At 41.9% G+C, this 16,209-nt stretch overlaps 1 non-coding gene across 1 annotated transcript; it reads right to left on the bottom strand.

Annotated features, from left to right (window-relative positions):
- Window positions 1–992: 992 nt before the first annotated feature.
- On the bottom strand, window positions 993–1,094 carry LOC116075640. Its single transcript, XR_004112671.1, has one exon. It is a non-coding gene; the product is annotated as a U6 spliceosomal RNA (small nuclear RNA).
- Window positions 1,095–16,209: the final 15,115 nt, after the last annotated feature.

The raw sequence follows: 16,209 nt of genomic DNA, 5'->3' as shown, positions 1-16,209 counted from the left end.
TGTGTCTTGTCTTGCTTTCCTTCCCTTATTAGACATCTAAGGATGAAAACTCAACCTTGAATAAAAGTGGAAGTTGGACATCCTTTTTGTCTCCAACCATTTTTGTTACTGTGTGTGTGTGTGTGTGTGTGTGTGGTTTCTTTTGAGGCTGAGTCTCATATATAGCTCTGGCTGTCCTGAAACTTTCTATGTAGACCAGGCTGGCCTCAAATTCACAGAGATTCACCTACCTCTGCTTCCAGAGTTCTGGGATTACAGAGGCACACCACCACACTGGACTTGTCATGACCTTTGAGGAATATTCTCAACATTGAGAAAGACATCTTTTGAAACTTCTAGTGCTAGACTATATGTTTCTCTTTTTCTGACATATATTAGAATTATTATGGAATGCATATGCAAAACTGTGACCAGCCCCACCATCTCTACCTCTTTATCTGTATTATATTCAGGGAATTCCAGAGGCTGTCTCCACTCATGGGTTTCAACTAATACTGATTCTTCTTATAATGACCCAAAACATAAACATCACAGAAGCTTAGTAAAATAATATAAAAGTAAATATGCAGCAGCAACTAACTATTCTCAGATCATCACCTGACAAAGCTATAAACATTTTGATGTTTTCGTTCTGTCATTTCTCTAAGAATATAAATAATGCATATTTGAATACAGACATTGTATCTTGCATCCACACATCAATATGATATGTATATAATGCAGTTATCATATGGTATATATAAGGCTATATATCTACAGATATTGCAAATATTTTTGTCATTGTATTTTATGTTATGACATCAGTTTTAGTGACAGCATAGTTCTTTCCTTTAAATGTCTATTTTGCATCAAGTAAATCAGATTTTAAGTTGATCTTCTAAGGGGATAACTGCTATTTTTAGATCTTTTCCTCAACATTACACTGTTCTTATTTAAGCAATAAATCTAAATTTGTCATCACACACACACATATATACATACATATATATATGTAAAATATGGAATGCTTTACAAATTTGCATGTCATCCTTGCACAGGGTCCACACTATTCTTCTCTGTATTGTTCTAGTTTCAGTATTTTAGTATTTGTGCTGCCTAAGTGAGAATGACATATTTCTTTTATATGCCTCTCTTTTTTCAGGGTCTCTGTCTTCAAAGTGCTTGCTGGGAGTAAAGGCATGCACTTCCCCACCATATTTTTATATGCTTCTTGAATCATTCTGCCCATATATTGTTTCAAAAGTTTGTGGCTGTGCTCATATGAAAGGATCCTTTCTCTAATATCTTCACTGACCTGGATTTTTTATTAAAGTATACAATGTTCATGAATTGAGTTGGATAGTATGTCCTCTTTTTAAATATTTTGAAAAATTTTGTGCAAATTTGCAATTTTGAAATTTGCTTCTTTTAAGGTCTTGCAGAGTGTACTTTAAAACTCGGTGACTCATCTTTGTAGAAGGTGGTTTTAAAGTTGAAAAAGAAATACAACTTTTGTTGGTCTTCCAGACAAACTTTGGGGCCAGTGCAATGACTCTGTGGTTAAGAGCATATACTACTCTTCAGAGGACCTCAGTTTCTCTCCCAACAGTCATGTTCGGCACTGCACAGCAATTGCCTGTAACTTCAGCACTAGGGAACTTGACACCTTGTCTAGCATCCAAGGCCTCCTGGACTCACGTGCACATGACACAGATAAACACATATACACAGACACACTTAAAAGTAACATGTATTTTTAAAAGTCTTTCATGTACTAGTCAAATCTGTACTATTAAATTAGCATACCACTTTGGTAGAAATCTACCTTCCTAGGACACTGGAGGCTCAGAAGGGTTGGTTCTGGCAAAGGGTGTCTTCCTATGCCATCTTGTTACATAAGGCTGAAGGAATTTAAACTAATAAAAAAAACTAAACAAAACAAAACACCCAACAAGACCATCCCTTCCCATGGTTTTATTTGTTCATTCAAGAAGTCAGAACCCTCCTCACTAAATAGCCCACAAAGGCCCAACTCCTCAGGACCACTGGAATAACAACCGAGTTTCCAGTACATTTGAGAAAAAGAAAGCATTTGAACCATAGAGTTGACAAAATAATACCTTTCTTTTTTCTTTTTTATTTTTTTAAAAGATTTATTATTATAAATAAGTACACTGTAGCTGTCTTCAGACACACTAGAAGAGGGCATCAGATCCCATTACAGATGGTTGTAAGCCACCATGTGGTTGCTGGGATTTGAACTCAGGACCTTTGGAAAAGCAGTCAGTGCTCTTACCTGCTGAGCCATCTCACCACTTTTCTAAGATTTCTCACATTTAATCTAAGTTTTTTTTTTATTTGAAAAAAGCATTTAATTAGGGACTAGCTTACAGTTTCAGAGGAATAATCCAATTATCATTATGTGGAGAAGTATGGCCACAGGCATGGTGTTGGAATAGTAGTTGAGAGGTACATTCTGATCAGTAGGCATAGAGAGAGAGAAAGAGAGAGAGAGAGAGAGAGAGAGAGAGAGAGAGAGAGAGAGAGAGAGAGACAGAGACAGAGAGAGACAGAGAGAGACAGAGAGAGACAGAGAGAGACAGAGAGAGACAGAGAGAGACAGAGAGAGAACACACCAGCCAGCTTGGGCTTTTGAAACCCCAAAACCTATTCCCAGTAACACATTTCCTCCAACAAGGCACAAAGCTCGTGGGAGTAACCAACCATCCACTGATCTCGGGGCAACCAACCAACCGCTGATCTGGGAGTAACCAACCATCCTCTGATCTGAAGGTAACCAACCAACTGCTGATCTGAGGGTAACCAACCAACTGCTGATCTGGGGGTAACCAACCAACCGCTGATCTGGGGGTAACCAACCATCCTCTGATCTGGGGGTAACCAACCAATTGCTGATCTGACTTGAAGTTTAAATTTACTGCTAAATTTCTTCACATGTTCTTTTGAAAATAAGATCTGGAAGCTGGAGAGATGGCTCACAGTTGACAGTGCCTGCTGCTCTTGCTGAGGACCTGGACTTGACTCTAGGGTTACACATTTCTTATTTGTGCTTTTCCAGTACTTATTGTTCTTCCTCAGTGGGAAGAAATATATTCAAGTAACTATAGTAGTAGGTATGTATTTTCCTAAGAGTGTTTTAAAAAAAAACAAATATCAATTTATTTAAAGGTATTTTAGTAATGTAGACATAATGTCGAGTTTTGCATTTTCTAGGCAACTTGACCAAGATTCTGTCCCTTTTCCTGAACATGCCTACCCCAAGATTTCCTCTCAATTCCTTTATGCACCCCCACATGTACACTAGGACAGTGAACTTACTAGATTTCATCCACAAAGGACCTCAAGAGAGGGAGAGAGTCTGTGTTAGCCTTACATGCCCCCCTGAGCTTATTTGAAGCAGAGACTTCACTGGCGGAGATAAAAAGCAGAACCAGAGAGCAGTAAGAGAGAGCTGTTGTACACAGGGCTCTGTTCGAGTTAAGGGGACCCTAGAGCTAACCTGAGAGTGGCCTAAGACTGCAACATGGTTCTTGGATAGCAAATAACAAGAAAAGGAACTACTCAGGCATGTAGCAGAAGGAAATGAATTGTGTTGGAAGTCCAGTGCTGTTCAAAGCCATTCTGTCCCCAGTCATGCCTTCATTCTGCCCACCATGGCTGTCCTGTCACCCTCAGGCCACCTTCATGGTTGCACACAGAGGCAGGTGAAGAATGCCAGACTCAACTATATCCACTGCTGAAGTAGTAAAGTATTTGAGCTTGATTTTGTGATTGTTTTTATACTTTTTGGGTAACATCTTGCTATAACTTATCCATCTCCATTTGTTAATTTATTTCTACCTCTTTAGTCTCATACTTTCTATATTACTATATTTTCGGTGTTGTTTAATAAGAAGTATTGAATTTTAAAATTGAAAATCTCAGATTTAAGTCAAATATGTGGTCCAAATATTCTTATTATGGTTACAAAAATATTGTGTTTGAACTCATATCTACCAAGCATTTTCTATGATTTCCCTCCTTGCCTTTAGAAAGTGGGTTCGAGTTTTCTTTGAAGTTGAATAGTCTCCCTGCCTTCTGGTTTTATATCAGTTTGGAAGTTACACCCTCTATTCTTTTAGTGGCTCCCTTGAAATTTTACCACTCATGTTTATAAAACAAAGAGAGCTTTCACAAATCAGCACAGCACGTTTCATATGCGGAAGACATGAAAACATGAAAGCCTTTTCCTATACTGTCAACATGTAGTAAACGAGAGGCACAAATGCGAGCTTCCTGCTGATGCTGCCTCTTACGTGCCTTCTCTGACAGAGAGAGATTTTCCTCCTGTCTCTCTAGCATATGTCCTTGTAGGAAAAGGGGTCAGATTCCAGAACACGTGTTTTGTTTGGACCTTGGGAGAGTTACCAGTCTCTGACTTTTACTCACTGTTGAAACTTAGCTTATTAGGATTTATGTGTGAAATAAGTAATAATATAACTATTATACATGTGCACACATGAGAACACACACAAGCATACACAGAAGCACACACATACAAGCACACACACATTCAAACAAACACACACATAAGCACGTTAAGAAAATGCCTAGTGTACAACAAAATCATTGTTTTTATTAATGAAATATCAATTTTTTTTTTTTTTTGATTTTCGAGACAGGGTTTCTCTGTGTAGCCCTGGCTGTCCTGGAACTCACTCTGTAGACCAGGCTGGCCTCGAACTCAGAAATCCACCTGCCTCTGCCTCCCAGGTGCTGGGATTAAAGGCGTGCGCCACCACTGCCCGGCTCAATTTTATTTTTATACCCCAATTTTCTTTGCTTAAAAATTGTTTTCTCAAGGCTTTGTGCATATGCATATATATAGAGTGTCCTAGCTGGCTTTAGTGTTGAACTTGATACAACCTTGAGTTTTCTGAAAGCTTTGATTGAGAGATTAGGTAGATCAGATGAACTTGTGGGCAGGTCTGGAGCAGGGTCTGTGTCCTAATTTTCTTTCTACTGTTCTCATAAATATAATGACCAAAAGCTACGTATGGAGGGTGGAAAGGATTTATGTCATGTTACAGCTTAGAGTTCATTGTTGAAGACATCCAAGGCAGGAACCGAAGGAGAGTACCCAGAGGCAGGAATTGGAACAGAGGTTGTGAGGGAATGCTACTTGAAAGCTTGCTCCCTATGGTTTGCTCACCCTGCTTCCTTATATACCACAGCGATCATTAATCAAGAAAATGCCCTTAGTCTTGAATACAAGTCAATCTGATGGAAGGATTTTCTCAGTTGAGGGTTCTTCTTCTCAGATGGCTCTGGTGTATGAAGCTAACTAACTAAGCAGCACAGAGGTATCGTCTTTATTAGCAATTGATTTAGGAGGTCCCAGCACACTGTGGGTGGCACCACCCCAGGTAACTGTATGAGAAAGGCAGCTGAGCATGAGCCAGTAAGTAGTGTTCTTTCATGGTTTCTTCTTCAAGTTCTTGCCCTGACTTCCCTCAATGATGGACTGTGACCAGGAAGTGTAAACTAAATAAATCTTTTCCTCTCCCAGGTATAGTGAGAGGTGAACATGTTTTATCACACCAAAAGAAAAGAAAGAAAGTAAAATAACTCTCTCTCTCTCCTTCCCCCCCCCCGCATGTGTGTGGACATGCACATGTGCACATATGTCTCTGTTCATATTACATTCCAGTTATCTCACGGAATCTCATTCTCAAATTAGATAGTCATCTACTTTCTGCACAGAGTCTAGAGGTGAAGGCTCTCAGTCACATGGAAATCATCCCTAGGGAATTTCATTCTGCATGTTCTCACAAGACTCTTGAATATAACATCCATGGAATGAAGAAGTGCCAATAAATGATAACCTTGAAGAAAATACTGCCACTGCTAACATCCGAGAAGGACAGGAGAACTCTGGTAAGCTTATATAAATCAAATACCATGCAATTTTTAAACTATGTATTTGGACTTCAGTAGGCGCCAAATGGAGAGCATAACTCTAAATATGCTTTCAAAAGGGTTTATGGAACTTGAGCAGCTTTTCTAAATTTGACCATGGACGTTTATACCTTTTAATTTAGTGGATTTGAAATGCTTGGCTTCAAGTAGCATGTTGTAAGAAGGTTATTTCTGGACTTTCTCTGTGTGTAAAGTATAAAATTAGCATCCCTCTTTGGCAATTGAACTTCCTCATTTCAACGCCAACTCGACTCATCAGATTGTTATAGACACAGACTAATTAAATGTCCTTCTGCTTTAAGGTTAAACTCTATATTGGCACTGATACCTAGAGGTCAAATTTATATGGCATGAGCTTAATAATGATCTGCACTGTTAGGATCACATTGGAGCATGGGAAGTTTAAAAAGGAACAGTCCAGAATTACTGCATTAGGGTCGCTGTAAGGACACTGTGTAACATTCGCTGATCTTTAGAGTCAACCACCGCATAAAACTAAGGAACTCTGCCTAAGCATGTCTCAGACATTTGCTGCTGTCCTCTTCTGAAGCTGAGCAGAGGGAATGGGAGTTAAAATGGCTTGGTTTTCATCTACAAGAAATACCCTCACTCCTGCCAAGGTAGCTAGGACCTATGGTGGAAAGGAAGAAAAGACACTGCTTAAAGACATGTCAGAGACCCACCCCAGGCTCTGCAAAGGCACTGAACCATTGTTACCACTGCCAGGGGAATCTAGGAAGGTCCTTTGAAGTGGGACAAACAAGTGAAGACCAAACTGTTTTCATTGTCAAAGAGCTGGGGATGTCACAACAAGTAAAACAGAGCAGAAAAGCCCTGTAGCGTGTTCCATTGTGTACAGAAAGCTCCACTAAAATAGGAAAATAGAGATGTCTTCAGAGTCTCATGGAAGAGACCCACCAGGAACGGGGAAGGTGAGGCCTGCATGGACAGTGTGCTTGCTTTAGCTGCAAGCATCACCTCTTCCCAGCACTTGGAGTTGTAAGTTATGATACTCTTCCCAGTGACCCTGTGATGTGACACCTTTTCCCAGGCAAGGTGAGGCTAAGGACATCTTTAAGAAAGAATCTACACAGGAGGTTTTCTAAAGTCAGATCCCAACAATTAACCAGATGCTGTGTTGGATTAGAAAATAGTATTTGGCTCAGTTCAGACATGAGTCACAGGGAAGGCTGTGCAACTCTACCCTTGGCCATTAGAAATAGCAGCTGAGTAATGATTCTCCTCATGGTTGCAAGGGAATGGTTGGGTCAGAGTTGGAGCCCAAGCCATTAGACAAAGCTTTATTGGCTTTGCACAACTTCTCCAGTGAAAAGTGTGTCCCCAGATTTTCTGCCACCCTTTCATCTAGGATCCAGGCCCCAATGGGCATTAGTGCATACTCCGAAGCCATGGTGGCGTGGTCACTCCGGCAGCTGGGCCTGGAGTGTTTCCTTCTCCCAGAGGTAGGCTGGCTGCTGTCATGGACCACTGGCCCTGTTGTAGCTTTGTGCTATAACAAAGACTGGGATGTTACCTAGACAGCCTGACTTTGGGGTTGGTACCCAGGTATCTATGGCCGACCCATAGACTGAGCTTTGATATCCTCCTCTCTTTGTTGCTATTGCCACTGGTACACACTGGGATTTAAGCTTTGATTCTCTTTCAGCTATAATGAGGGGCAATGTCCACCTTAAAATATCTGCCAGGGATTCTGGGCTTCTTTATTTTCATTTCTCTTTCCTCAAGGGATAGTCTGTCTTCCACCCAACTGGTGTGATGGTGTGAATGGCCCCCATAGACAATATTTGAATATTTGGTCCCAGTTACTAGAAATGTTTGGGAAGGATTAGGGGTGTGGCCTTGTTAGACAAGGTATGTCATTGGGGTAGGGTTTGAGGTTTCAAAGGACTTATGCCATCCCCAGTGTTCCTTCTTTGCCTCCTGCTGGTGGATCCAGAAGTGAGCTCTTAACTGTCCCTGCCATCATGTCTTTCCTCTGCAATCATAGACTCTAACCCTCTCCATTGCAGTTTGTAGCACTTCAGGTGCCTGGATGCTCTTGGATGAGGTGATGGAGGGAAGCTCTGGCAAGAGAAGTATTGTGTGTGTTCTTGTGAGCTGAGAGTTCAAGTCCAGGGCACCCACCTTTGAATTTAGGCAAATTGTTGAATTTCTTCATATTTCAGTATTTCAACTATCAAATGAAGATAGTAACAATGCCTGGTTTATACAATGATTGTGAGGACTGACTGAGGGAAAGAGTAGACAAAATGTCCCTAGTGTTATAGGAGAAAGGACCAGCTTGTCACAGGCACCTCTGCTGAGGTAGCCTGCATGCTGAATTTTGGGTGGGTTTTCAATATATAACCCATGCTCAGTCTGAGAAGACTGGGTGTCCTCTCAGTGCGCTAGGTATGGACACTCCTGTGTAGAAGCAAAGACTGAGAAGAGGACCTTTGAAAAATAGAAAATTGTCCAACATTAGATTTCTTGTCAGTGTTGTTAATTGATTTAAGCCAAAGTCAATGGTCTAGGACCCCTTGTCTGTATTCAAGTCTACCAGATCTATCAAACATTGTCATTCTTTGATTGAACTATTTTGTATGGGGCATGTGGGCATTTGGGGCATTTGCACAGTGGCTATAGAATTCCATCACAAGTTGTGAGAGATACCAAGATCCAGAAAATGTGAAAGCATTTACTTCACACCAGAGTTTACACCTGGTGGTGTAAAGAATATAGGGATAGCCGCACCTAATGTTATCATGGTGAATTTCCTAAAGGCAGGGGACCTTAGGAAGGGAGGTCCTCCCCTCGTGTACGTTAGTTCTGTACCATGAAATTCCTGACTTCTGCCATGCATTTTCAATGTGCTGGCTGCACAACAGTGCTCAACATTGCCCAACACTGACACGACTTTGACCTTCTAGAGAAGTCCTTGGAAAAACAGGGGCAATTCTGTTCTTAGACATGATGGACTAAAGTCAGAAATAAGTTTGCTTTTTCTTAGACTATCAGAAGCTTTAAGCTTAATTAATGTTAGTTGAATAAACATCTATTTTTATATGGATTGACTACACAGTGCAACTATAATTAATAACTAATAATCACAATGTGCCTGTGATCACTGTAGCATGAGATAGAAAGCCATCCCATGGTTGCTTTGCTCAGGCTATGCCTGTTCTTCTCAGAGAACACTTGATGTAGACCTTTGGGGGCTGCAGGTAACTGAGGGTAATATATGCGGCCTCTGCTTTGGATACATACACACTAAGGAATCCAAGCTGGAGCCTGACTAGGGAGGAAGGCTGGGCATTTAGTGATGGGCTGCCAGGATCTGTGTGTTTCTGCAGATTTCTGAGGAGCCATGAGGCAAAGGCTCATAGGGAAGGTGCCTTTGGATACAGAGTTCTCAACTAAGTGTGGCCAAGCCAGCTCTCCTCGAATCCCCTTGGTGCTGAGCCCTATATAACAGCGACCATGAGGAAAACCAAACATAACATTTTTATGAAAACCTCTGCTACACTGTTAAAGGGACTTCTCAAAAGCACCACCTTCTCTTCCCTGAAGCAATGGCGGGAACTGATAGATCAGGACCAAGTGCACTAAGCAAAGGAGCGTGCTTCCCGTTCACTCTTACAGGGAAGTCTGTGTGCTTCTTGCTGATTAAAAATATTCAGTAACGCAGAGGATCCAGGGTGACGGTGAAGACCATAGGAAATGCAGCCGAGTCTGCTCATGCTGGGGATCAGGGTCACTTGAGCATGCCCCTTTTGCAGAGCTTGTAGACTGGCCTTCCAGAAGGACTTGTCAGTCAACCTATATTCAATCAAAATTCTGATCTATGATAGGAGTTTTATATTGATTTTTCCCTTTTGTGCAAACATCTTTACATCTGGTCTAAGCAAAGGATGGTAAGTCAGAGTCCTTGGGAGGTATGTACACACTGCACGGTCCTTCTAGGCTAATAGAAATATTTTCTTTGCCCCCTCCACAAAAATTCTCATTCATTTCCACCTTCTTCTCTCTTTTTTTTTCCTTTAAAAGTGGGAAGGTTAGTTCACAACTGCCTCACATTTAGAGACTTTTTTTCTTAGAGCAATTAAACCTTTGGAAGCGTAGCAAAGGATTAGCTTGTGCTTGAATGTGGACCGGAAGCTGGTGGTGTATAGTGCATCTGTTCCAGGCATAGAATTTGGCTGCCATTGAATCCTGACTTGATTTAGCATTGTAACAAGCCAAGGAAACCAGCAACCAAGGGTTACATCCTGGTCAAACTACGTCACACAGGCCATTCGTGGAAGATTAGCACATGGCACCACCCCAGGGTTTTGAGCAAGCTTGAAGTCAGGATCTTCACCATGGTGACCTTCTAGGACTCAAGGCTTCACCTCACACATACTCCTGGATTGCTGATTTTCTAAAAATCCAGTAAACATCTCTCATTCTAATGACTTCCCAATACATTTTTCTATAGGCTACTTGTGTGGGAGCTTATGAGACCTTCCAAGTATAAGAGCTGTTGAATTAGACACCCATTAAATAGACCACTTCAGCTTATTGATGAATATCTTGACAATTGTCCTATTTATCTGATATTGTTAATCTGATTTAATCTAGTTAAAACAAAAAAAAAAAAAGAAAAAAAGAAAAAAGAATCTACTTGGCGCCAGACTTTGAAGGAACCCACATCCCTTTCTAACTACAAAGCTTGCTGCTTAATTGTACAAATACTTGTGGGTTTGGCACGGGTGAGTGCCAATTTGTTGTTTTAATATAATGCTGGAAAACAGGCCTACCTAGGTGCACGTGACATATGAGATTCTTGGGAGAAGCTGTGGCCCTGCAGGTTAGGACTCCACAAGTAGAAGCTTGCACCGAATCTGAAAGGAAATACTTTTAGTGGTTATCAGGTACATAGAAGAGGCAATAAGTAAAAGCAGGCACAAACCCGCCCTGGGGTTAAAATGAATCTCTTTCCCCCCTATAGAAGTGACTCGTTCTCTGAGTTTGATTTTGACTTTGGCCGCTTTAGTTCAAGGAATATAAAGAGGGAAAGGAAGGGACCATAATGTTTTTGCCTAAATATGAGAACATTTAACTGCAAGGAACCATTGTATAATTTAAAATTGCATTGTGTGCCTTCCCTTCCATCTCTAAATAGGTGTGGCATCATGTTAGGAAGATGAATTGCTTTGTACTCAGGAATCTCTCCGTGAAAGTTTTATGAGTACACTGGATTTATTTGTCTGAGTTACGTGTTCTGTGCTCGGAGGTAGCACCTCTCAGACTTTAATGTACATAGGAATTTCCAGAGGGTTCCTGTTAAAATGTGGATCTGATTCAGCAGCTTTGGGAGTGGGTGGATGGCTCCGGAGGCTGTTTCTGAGAAGCTCTGATTGACAAGCTCTGACTTCAGGGCTTCTAGGTCTAACGTCCTTGGGAGATGCCTCAGTGGTCAAGAAAGCATACTGCTTTCCCAGAACGTATGAGATTGGTCGCCAGCACTCGCACTGGCTGTCTCACAGCTTCCTGGCTGTAATGTCAACTGCAGGCAGATGCAATGCCCAGAGCCTCTGCAGGCACCTGCATATACCACCCCCCAACACAAGATCAAAATAAAAAAAATAAAGTTCTCCTTCACATTTAATCTTAGATTAGAATCAAGACGGCTATTTTATACCCTCATGTTTAGAGAAAGAGCCCAGGACCTTGAACATGCTAGGCAAGTGCTTTACCACTGGGTTGTAGCTCCAGCCCTAGTCTAGAAAGAAAAACCACCAAAGAACTCCCCAAGATAAACTATTTTTAATATGCAGCCAAAGTAAATATGATAGCCATCAAAGCAGCTGATATTCAGATCAACTCTGCACCTGGAGAGTTGGGGATAAGTGTGACAAGCAGCACAGTCCTTGTCACATGGGGACCCTTCCATAAGCCTTGACTGTTAGGGCACAGGAGATCTTGCCCACCGCTTAAACAGCACCAGCCTGCAGTCAGCTGTGGTGGATGTCACAGGTAAATGACAGGGAAGAGATACCAGTCCTCCTCCGCTGTAGAGCAGGGGCCTCTATGGAGTCAGACCTTGAGAGGAAGAGGCAGAGACAGTCATGAAGCTGTGAGCCAAGACCCGTGATGGAACTGATGGGTCAGTGGATAAACAGCAAAAGAGACCAGAGGAAGCTGGCATGGAGATACATGCCTGTAGCACTCAGGCTGATGCAGGGTGATTACACTGACTTTGAAGCCAGCTTTGGATGCATAGTGAGTTCCAGTTCAGCTGTGGCTACATAGAAAGACCCCCAGGTCAAGACAAAAACTAAAATCTAAAAGGCATCAGGGAGTCCATTCATGGTTTAGACTGGAAGGTGATGGGTTCTCATATGATATATGTTATATATAATGGAGAACCAAAGGCTTCTTGTATAACTTAGATGTTGCTTAAATTCATTAGCATCACCCCTGATGTGGAGCAAAGAACAGAACAGGAAAAAAAATGTCAAAAAGCAAGTAGACCGGCTTTGAGGATAAATTTTAACCTTAGGGATTTAAGGAAGGGCTTTGAACAATATGGGCACTGTTGAAATTCTGAGAAAGAAGATAATGCGTTTGATGCACAATTAAGTGTTTCATGCAGATTCCTTCATTTAAAGGCAAACCACCGTGTTTTGTTGTTTTAAACATGGGCTTAGAGCCACACCTGGGGTGTATTTCAGATTTTAAGTGTTGCTCTGAAGGCCTGATGTGAAGGCTTGATTCCTAGAGTAGGGTTCTTGAGAGGTGGACTCCAGCAGAAAGCCCCAGGTTTCTGGAGTGTAACCAGGAAAGGGACAGCATAAGCCCTGGCCCCTCTTCATCTGTCATTGTTACAGCCACAAGGTGGGAAGTTCCGACTGAAGCTTCCTTCCCTGGAAACTGAGGAACTGTGCAAGTTAATTATGAACCAGAACTTTTGAAACCATGAACCAAAATAAACATTTTCTCCTCACAAGTTGATTACCTATAACAGAAAGGCAACTAACACATGCAAGCATTCTAAGTCCCTGACCACAGTCATATTCCTTGGGTGATGTGAACTGGAGTATGCATAGATGACTTCTGGCCCCATCCATTCCCACCTTCCCAGTCCACCTGCTGGCCCACTAATCTCAGAGCCAGGAGGGCATAAAACATTCAGATTAATCTGGAAGGGAAGGGCAGATTTGTCTATCAAACACTAACTGCACTGTGGTAAGCTCCTCAAATTACAAGAGACCAATGGCTGTTCCCTGCAGGTTGGAACTGTAGCCACAGTGTGATGGAGTTGCATCTTTGTTGTCTGTTCTGACCTTTACTGTGTGGGTACTCTTCAAAGTGATCTAATTTCCTGGGCAACCCCCGGGGTGAACAATGAGATTCCCTGAGGACAGAAGGCCTTGGCTAATGTGGCTAGCAAATGACTCAGCTGGTATTGTAGGGACAGAGCCACCGGCCTTGCCCATCAAGCATGAGACTCACTATCAGTTCTCTTTAAAACAGAACAAAACAAAACACAACAGCCTTATTGAACTGTAATTTGTACACTGTAATCCCCAACTGTGCTATGTGTAGAATGATTGATTTTTTTTGTAGATGTATTGACTATTGAAGACATCCCAGTTTTAAGCCATCATCACCCACAACTGTTTCCTCAAGCCTATTTCCAGTTAGCCATTGCTCTCACCCTCAGCCTTGGGCAACCATGGACCCAACTTGGGTTAATCTCATGTTGTCTCTTGTGGACATTCTGTTTGGTTAGAATAGTAATCAACCAAATCTGAATTCTGTCACCTAGCATGGTTTTGTTGTTGTAGTTGTAGGGTGTTTTTTGTTTGGTTTTTGTTGTTGTTATTGCTTTGAGGCAAGGCAGGTCTCATGCTGTATCTCTGATCAGCCTGGAACTCACTGTGTAGATCAAACTGGCTTCAAACACACAGAGATCCACCTACCTGACTCTGACCCCCAACTCCTAGGATTAAAGGTGTGAGCTGCCACGCATGCCTGGTTTGCATATCTAGCAGGGTTTTGAGACCCATCAATATCATAGGAAGTGTGAGTCCTTCACTTTTTGCCTGTTATTACTTAATAGCATCCTCCTACACAGCTGTGCTCTACAGTGTTAGCTACTGACCAGTCAATGAGGGTTTGAGTTCTAAGTTTTGGTTACGAGGAATAAAGCCATCCAGAACATTGGAACATATCTTTATTTGGGCACACATTTTCTCTTGTACAGGTTCCTAGAATTGCTGGCTAGTATGGAAAGTTAAAGTTTTAAGGGACATCACGGTGGGTGTGAGAGAGCTGTGCTAATTTACATTCCTTACCAGCAATGTATGAATATGCCAGTTTCTCTGCACATCTCCTCCCTCTCTCTTGTTAGTGTCTATCTTTTTAAATAGGCCACACAACTGGGAGTAGAGTGGTTTCTTATTGTGATTTTAATTTGCATTCTCCAATGATGACTAATGATATTGAGCAATTTGATATGTTTATTAGCCATTTATATTTCTTTTTTGATGAAACGTCTATCAAATTGTTTGCTCGTTTTGTAATTGGGTTGTTTATCTTCTTATAAGTTATGATACTTCATATATTCTGCATAAAGTCCTTTAATAAGTATATGATTTTGCAAATATTTTCTTTCATTATCTTAGCACTGTCTTTTGAAATAAAAAAAAAAAAGCTGTTTCAGTTTGATAAGTACAGTTCATCAATTTTCCCCTTCCTTTCATTTCTTGCTCTTGCCAGGAGAGATAGTGGTGCATACTTTAGATCCAGCATTTGGGAGGCAGAGGCAGGTAGATCCTTGTGAGTTGGGCCAAAATGGGCTACAAAGTGGGATCCAGACTAACCACAACAACACAGTGAAAACTTGCTAAAAAATACAACACAGCAAGACCTCAACAGCAAAAACAAGCCTTTAGGACTCTTGTTTGCTCAGCCTATGTCCTCAAAGTTCTTCTCCTGGAAACATGCTTCACTTGTCAATGTGAGTTTATAATCCATGCCCTCCCCCATAATGCTTGGCAGACATGGGAGACTGTATTGATCAATACCAATCTCTAATACCACTTCCACTTGAATCCTGGTTCACAGAAAAGAAACTGAGTCCTCTCGGACAAGTGTGCATGTGGTAGGGACATGGTCTGTGTGTGAGAGAGACTTGGGCGTGAGTGTAAAGGAGGAATGGGGGAGGAAAGGCCAGGCCTGGTACAGGCTGATCGTGTGTCCTTTTTCAGGTCAGCCAATCAGAACGTGTTAGAAGCAGTAACAAGTCGAACTGGCCATCTGGCTGCAGCCTAAAAATGAAAACCAACTATTTTAATCTGCTGTCTCTGCTCTAGGCATCTCACCCAGTACATCTGCACGCTCAATAAATAAAAATCAATTAGAAGTCTGTGCCTCCTCACAAGGCTGTGTTCACTTGGTTATGGGGACTGAGTAGCACAGGTGGAAGGAAACAGAAGGACAGCAATGAGTTAGGATGGACTCCATATTCCAGCCAAGCCATCCTGAGGTGGCAGGATGGTTGAGGATTTCTCATTGTCTAGCAGAAAATTCCAAGAATGCGGGACTCCTCCACAGTCTTCCCACCTCCAGCCACCAGCCACGCTACAATATGTGCAGACTGTGAGACACCCAGCCTCTCTCACGGCAAAGTTTGCATGTCCCCCGAAATTAGCAACAGAGCATTCATAAATAACCACCTCGGGGATAATGTTTAAAAATTAATTTTAACTACAAGTTACCCCATTACCGTATAATCCAACTGCTGAGGAGGTGGCTCAGTGCTTTCTTTGAAAGCTTGAGAACCCAGGTAAAATCCAGGCATGGTCATGTGACCCATGGCCTTCACAAAGCAAGCACAGGCACCTGCACCTGTATGCAATGCGCACAGGCACCTGCACCTGTATGCAATGCAGGCACACATACATGTCCACCCCTCACATCAGCTAACTTAACATAGAATCTTTGCTTTGAAAACACTTGCCTTTTAAAAGGGCAAAGATGCCCTTTGTCTTCCACACAGTCTCAAGGCTCACTTTTTCAGAAAAAAAAGTGGTGTGTGTGTGTGTGTGTGTGTGTGTGTGTGCGCGCGCACACGCATGCACTTATGAATGCACATACACATATACCATGTGTGGAGGTCAGTAGATAATTTATAATACTTAGTTGTTTCTTGTGGATCTCAAGAATTTGACTCAGGCCATGAGACTTGGAGGCCAGAATCCT

Source organism: Mastomys coucha, unplaced genomic scaffold (assembly GCF_008632895.1).
Source record: "Mastomys coucha isolate ucsf_1 unplaced genomic scaffold, UCSF_Mcou_1 pScaffold3, whole genome shotgun sequence".
NCBI lineage: Eukaryota > Metazoa > Chordata > Mammalia > Rodentia > Muridae > Mastomys > Mastomys coucha.
This window is presented reverse-complemented; position numbering and strand designations above follow the sequence as displayed.